Raw genomic sequence first — 6,394 nt, forward strand, 5'->3', positions numbered from 1 at the left:
ATATTAGGTATATAAATATGAAAATTGAGCCCAGAGAGTTAACGAGATCACTAATTAAGAGTTTTGAGGGACATACATAGTCACCAGGCATAGAATTGATTAAAATCCACAAAAAGAGATTAAAAAGAAGCAGTCAGATATGTAGGAAGAGAACCAGGAGAGATCAGTGTCACAAACATCTAGAAAGGAGAGAGTATCCATGAGTAGGTGATCAATACTGTCAAATGCTACATAGAATTCAAAAAGAAAGAGAACTAAGAAATGGCCATTATATTTAGCAATCAAGAAGTCATTGGTAACTTTAGAGAAGACAGTTTCGGTTGAATGATGAGGTCAGAATCCAGATCCCCATGGGTTTATAAGAGAGTAAGAAGAGAGGAAGCAGAGACACCTTATGAAGATGACTTTCTTCAGCTGAGAAGGGAAAAAGAGATATGACAGCTAATGGAGATGTTCAGATCCAATAAGGGATTTTATTTAGCATGGGGGAGACATAGATATGTTTGTAGGTGGCAGGGATGGAGTGAGTAGATAGGTCATCATTCCTTTTTGCCTGAGAATTAGTGTTTCCCAAAGATTGTATTTTGGGCCCTTTCCTTTTGCTATACTCCTTCGTGAATCTCATCAACTTCCGTAGTCTCAGTTATGATCTCTATTCAGATGACTCCCTAAACTTATATATCTAGCCCAAATCCATCTTCCAAAGTTAACTGCCTATTGTGCATTGCCTCCTGGATGTCCTGCAGATAACTCAAACTCAAATATTGAAAGGGGAATTCATTAGATACATCTTCAAATCTGCAAAGCTGCTGCTTGAGAGGCTGCTCTGTCCTGGAAGGAGCCTGGTAGGGCCAGAGTGGAGAGAAGCTCAGCTGGTATGCAGCCCCTTTGGGGAGGAAGTGCACCATCTGGTAGCTGGCTAGTTTGGCTAATTATTATTGGTAACTAGTATAGAAGGAGAAAAAGCATTATCAAAATACAAACATAAAAAAATTTTAAATCATTATTCTAAATGTTTATCCCCTCTAAATTTCAGTTCCCTTTTGGAAAACCTTAACAGGTCTAACTTAATTATGGAATCTGTGAAGTGAATAAACATGAATTGAATGGAAATGAATCACCCCTGCTCCCCAAATTTCATTTGGTGTTAGCCATGTGTATGCAGAAACGCAAACTCAAATTTCATAGAGATTTTGGATACAATTACTATATATTTAATAGATAGACAAATTTCAGATTGACAGTTAACTGCCACTAAAGAAAGTCTACAAGAAACATGGGCAGTTAACTGCCATTGAAGATAGAGTCTGCGAGAGACTGACAGTTAACTGCCATTAGAGAATGTCTATAAGTGACTTGGAAGTGAAATGTCATCTTTGAAAAGGCTTGAAAAGACACTTTGAGAAAAGTGAGTTTAATTGTCATTCTGGTAAAGAATTGAGTGAATTTAACTGTCTTTTTCTTGGTGCAAATTGAATTAACTATTATTCTGAGGAGGAAACATTCTGATGAGAATTCCTAAGAGAAATTGAGAGACTTTAATTGGTATCTTTAGGTGAATTTAACAAACCATTATATTCCACAGGGAGATGAACAGTTAACTGACACTGCTGAGGAGAACTGAGTAAAACGTCATTCTGAAAGGAACTGAGTTGAGACATTCTGAAGAAAACTAGTCTTTTTTCAGTATTTTGGAGGACTGAGCAGGTACAATTGTCAGTGACAGAATGCTAGTCAACAATTTCTTTGCCCTAGTTTTCCAGTACACAGAATTGAACCTGGCTTTGATCTTTAAATATTTAGTTATGTTCTTTGTTACTGTTAAGAAATTACAAAGCTAGTAACATTGATGCTTGTTTAAGTCTCCATGATATAGTTTTAGGCTGAGAAAAGCTATAAGAAAAAAAATAGATCTTCCCAATTTTACAAGGGAGGGGCTTAGAGATAATGATTGACAGAGATTTGAGGTAATTCCAAAACATGCCTACAAGACTCCTCAGAAGAATACCGGGTTTTTGTCCTAGAGAGTACCTGAGAAGTAATGCATCGTGAATCATACCACCCAAAGGGATTGCTATGTGTGAGGCCTTATTCTCAGGATTGCTACACTAACATATGTAGCAAATATATTGTGGATAGAGGCCTGGAGTTAAGAAGACCTAAGTTCAAATCCAGCCTCAGACACTTACTAGCTGTGTGACCATGGACAAGTCACTCAACTCTGTTTGCCTCAGTTTCCTCATCTGTAAAATGAGCTGGAAGAAGGAAATGGCAACAGGTGAGTGATAAGACAATAGATCAAGGAATTTAAAAGCAGAGGAGTATGCAGATTTGAAACTAAAGAGTTGAGATAAGGAAGCCAGGACAGTGACCAGTTCACAGCGCTGATGATCTGGGAAGGGACTGAGAGGAGGAAGGTTTGGGGGAAGTACTAAGGAGGAAGAAGAAGTTTAGGAGGAGTGAGGCAAAGGGAGAGATAGAATAATAGGTTTTGAACTATGGAGTTTGAATGCAGATAGAAATATACTATTTGCTATTTTTTTTTCTTCTGTTGTATTTTGTTTCCTCTTTCTGGTGGTTCCTCCCATTGGTTCTAATTCTTACTTACAACATCACTAATGTGAAAATATGTTTAATAGGAATGTGTGTGTGTGTGTGTGTGTGTGTGTATGTGTGTGTGTGTGTGTGTGTGTATATATATATATATATATATCAGATTGTTAACTATCTTTGGGAAGGAGATGAGGAGGGGGGAGAGAAAACATTAAAACTCAAAAAGTTATGGAAGTGATTTTTGATAAATCAAAATAAATCAATTAAATAAAAAATTTTTAAAAAGAATAATAGGTTTTGATAAGAAAATGGAATTTGGCAGTTTTTGCCCACAGAAGTAAAACCATTTGGTGATGGCAGGGTCAAGAGTATGACCATCTCTGTGTATATCTGAGATGAAGCAGAAGAATAACTCAGGAAAATTGAACTGATTGAGGAAATTAGAGATTAGGGTATTTGAGGGAACCTCAATATGTGTGTTTAAATCCTATAGCATAAGGGCAGGAGGTGGAGTGGAGAGGAAACAAGTGGGTTTTTTTGTTTTGTTTTGGTTTTTTGGCTATGCACACTTTAGGGTTACTTACATCACTGCTGCCCTCCATCCATTGTGAGATGGCTAACCTCTGCATGGCATATGCTCCAGAGCAGTGAGGCATTAGCTCCGACTCTCCACTCATCATGAAAAGTCATCTCACTTAATTCCTTTGCTCCAAAGGGTCTCCCAGGTTGCGCACCTAGATGAAATGCAACACCTTTTACACCATCAATTCTCTTCCAGGGCAAGGGTCCCCTCCATGGCAAGTGGAGCACTTGCCTAATGAGTTATGAACTAATTTGCTTTAAGAGTCAAAGCAAAAATGGCCCAAGCCCCTGTAAAATTCTGCCCATTGCTCTGGAATGCTGGGGGTTTGCCCAAGGCTTCGAAGAGTTTATTCTACCCTGACCCCACCCTAATCAGAGAGAGGCAGTTTGCCAAATGTGAGTTAACATCTAAGAAAGTCCCTTTTCTCAGTGACCTCATTTGCTAGAAGCAGGGGCCCCAGCCTACACTGTACCTTTCTCTAAGGAATGGAGGAAGAACTGAAGAACAAAGTACACAGTCTAAAAGGAACTGAAATGTTCATTTCAAGAAGCCTTTGTGTTTCAAAGTTAATGCTTAGTGCAGGAAACTACCTGGTCCTTGAAAATAATTACAAAAGCAAAAGGAAAATAATAAAGAGAACAGAAAGAATTTGTTGGAAAAATGGAAGGATGAAGATAACAGAGAAGATCAATCTGGGAATAGGAAAATCAGTATTATGATCAGCTTAACTGTGTGACTTTCAGCAAATATCTTGATTCCTCTGGCCTGTTTCCCCACCCATAAAATGGAAACAATGGTAGATGCTTATACTTTAAGGAATGTATGAGTTCCAGAAGAATAGACTTTGTGGGTATGTATATACATGTATGTGTGTATATATATATATATATGTGTGTGTGTATGTGTGTGGTGTGTGTGTGTGTATGTACACACAAGATTAGGACATTAAACTTTTTAAATATTTTAACGTAATTATTAGGTTTTCTTACCACTCCCTTTTGCTAAATCCTATCTGGTTCTTGTCTTTTAACCACTATACAATCTTATCTATACTTGAAATAAGGCTGTATACCCTGCAGTGGCATTCAGTAAAAACCTGATAGATGACTGACAGATCAAGACATGTATCTTCTTTGGAATGATGTTAATACTTACTTACATGTTATAACAGGAATCAGCAACCTCTTCAGCTCTGAAGGCCACCAGCATAACTCATCACAGTTCATAGGGACATCTGAGACATGATCACAGAAGAAGGAAAAATAGAAGCAGGAAAGGAGAGAGTCAACTTTCCTTGTGTACTGAGGCAGCTAAATGATTCAGTGGATAGAGCACTGGATTTGGAATAGGAAGACCTGAGTTTGAATCCAACGTCAGACACTTACTAGCTGTGTGTGACCCTGGGTAAGTTGCTTAACCTCTGTCTGCCTTAGTTTCATCAACAATAAAATGGGGTAATAATAGCACCTACTTCCTAAGGTGGTTGTGATAATCAAGTGAGACAATATTTATAAAGCTTTTAGTACAGTACCTGGCATGTAGTAAGTGCTTAACAAATACTTGTTTTCTCCCTTCCCTCCTAGTGGAAAGAGCATTAAATGTAAGTAGAGCACCTGAATTCAAATTCCAGATTAGCCACTCACTACTTGTGTAACTGTGGACAAGTCACTTTACTACATCTCTGAGCCTTGTTTATTAATCTATAACGCAGGGGGGAAGGTTCAAATAGATAATCATCAATACATATTTATTAAGTACCGACTGTGCTAAGCCCTGTAGAGACAAATATATATATATAAAGAAGAGAAAGGAAGACAATCCTTGCCTTTAAGGAGCTTACGATCTAAAGAGGGAAGATAACATACAAAAGGAAGCCAAAAAGGTTGGAGAGGAGCCAAGTCACCCTCTTCAGGAGCCATGTGGAGAAGGTAGAAGTGCCCCAAAGTAGTGCAGCCAGGTGGGAAATGAGATGATTTCTAAGGTCCCTTCTAAATCTTGGGATACTAAGGGGAAGGTGGGAAAGATAGAGAGAATGGGAAAAAGAAAGGAAATGTAAAGAGGAATTTACAAAGCTGTAAATTTTAAGGAACATCAAGGTTCATCTTGAAGGCAGAAAGCTTTTATTCATATTTATTCCCCCACTCTGCTTTGCACACAAAAGGTGCCAAAGAAATCGTTTTGAACCAATGAAAAAAATAATGTTAGAGAAAAAGAAGAAAACATGAAGTAGTATACATTTGGAATATGGGTGGGCTGGTATGAGGGGTCAGCAGTGCAGGAATCAAGACCCATCCCAAAGGTTCTTTAAAGTTTTGATTAATTGTGATTTTACCATTCTATCCATATTATTGGCAGTGGTGCAGGCTCACTAACAATTGCCCTGGCTGTCCAGTGGCAACCATGCCCCAAAGTGGCAAATCTTTCATTATGTTTCTATTGTAAATATTCCTATGGATTTCTGCATTTATCTCGTTAAATTAAATTTTCTTTAATTGTTAGGCAACTTTCAATCAGCTGGCCGTCTCTAACCTTTCCAACCTAATCATGAATTACTCAGAACCATTAATGCTCTGTTCAACCAGACCAGCATGATCTCCATATTGCTCTCTCTACCCCACCTTCCTACCTCACAAATTCCCTCTTCTGTTCCAATATGACTTTATTCTTTTGCTCTTCCCATTTCCACACATGGGATAAACCCATCCTCAACTCTGATCATTTAATTCCTGGCTATTCTTCAAGGTCCAGCTCTAATCCTGACTATTCCATAAGGCTATCTCCTATCACTTCAGCTTACACTGATCTCTCCCCTCTTGCCTGTGACATGAAGAGTCTTCCTGCCTAGTTTAGCAGTTGGATTATTATGCCTTGCATCTTACTCAAATTATTTCACGCGTATTAATCCTGTTTTCCTTACTGGACTATAAACCCTTGAAGGCAGTGCCTTGTCATGGACAACCTTTAACATGTCTTATGTCTTCCCTTCCTTTTAAATGAATAGCTTTGATTTGACTAAGATTCTTGTCAGTGTGTCTGCTTACTTCGTATCTGTGCTATATCATCTAATTTGGGGCTTTGAACATAAGATGAGCTTAATCTATGTGGGGAGGCTCATTGCCCTTTCAAGCAATAAACACACATAACCACTCTACACATGTACTTGGGGCATTACAGCAGGGGGGCAATGAGGAGAGTAATATTGTGCAGAGTTACTCAGGCTTAATTCCCTAATGAAACCCTAGAGGGAATTGGACATAT

General features: G+C 38.4%; 1 long non-coding RNA gene across 1 annotated transcript; it reads left to right on the top strand.

Moving 5' to 3' along the window:
* The first annotated feature begins 1,345 nt into the window (after positions 1-1,345).
* Positions 1,346-4,598, top strand: LOC110222722 (uncharacterized). Its single transcript, XR_002328469.2, has 3 exons — positions 1,346-1,408; positions 1,586-1,707; positions 4,308-4,598. It is a non-coding gene; the product is annotated as an uncharacterized LOC110222722 (long non-coding RNA).
* Positions 4,599-6,394: the final 1,796 nt, after the last annotated feature.

This window comes from Phascolarctos cinereus, unplaced genomic scaffold (assembly GCF_003287225.1).
Source record: "Phascolarctos cinereus isolate Bilbo 61053 unplaced genomic scaffold, phaCin_HiC Scaffold_5;HRSCAF=322, whole genome shotgun sequence".
Lineage (NCBI taxonomy): Eukaryota > Metazoa > Chordata > Mammalia > Diprotodontia > Phascolarctidae > Phascolarctos > Phascolarctos cinereus.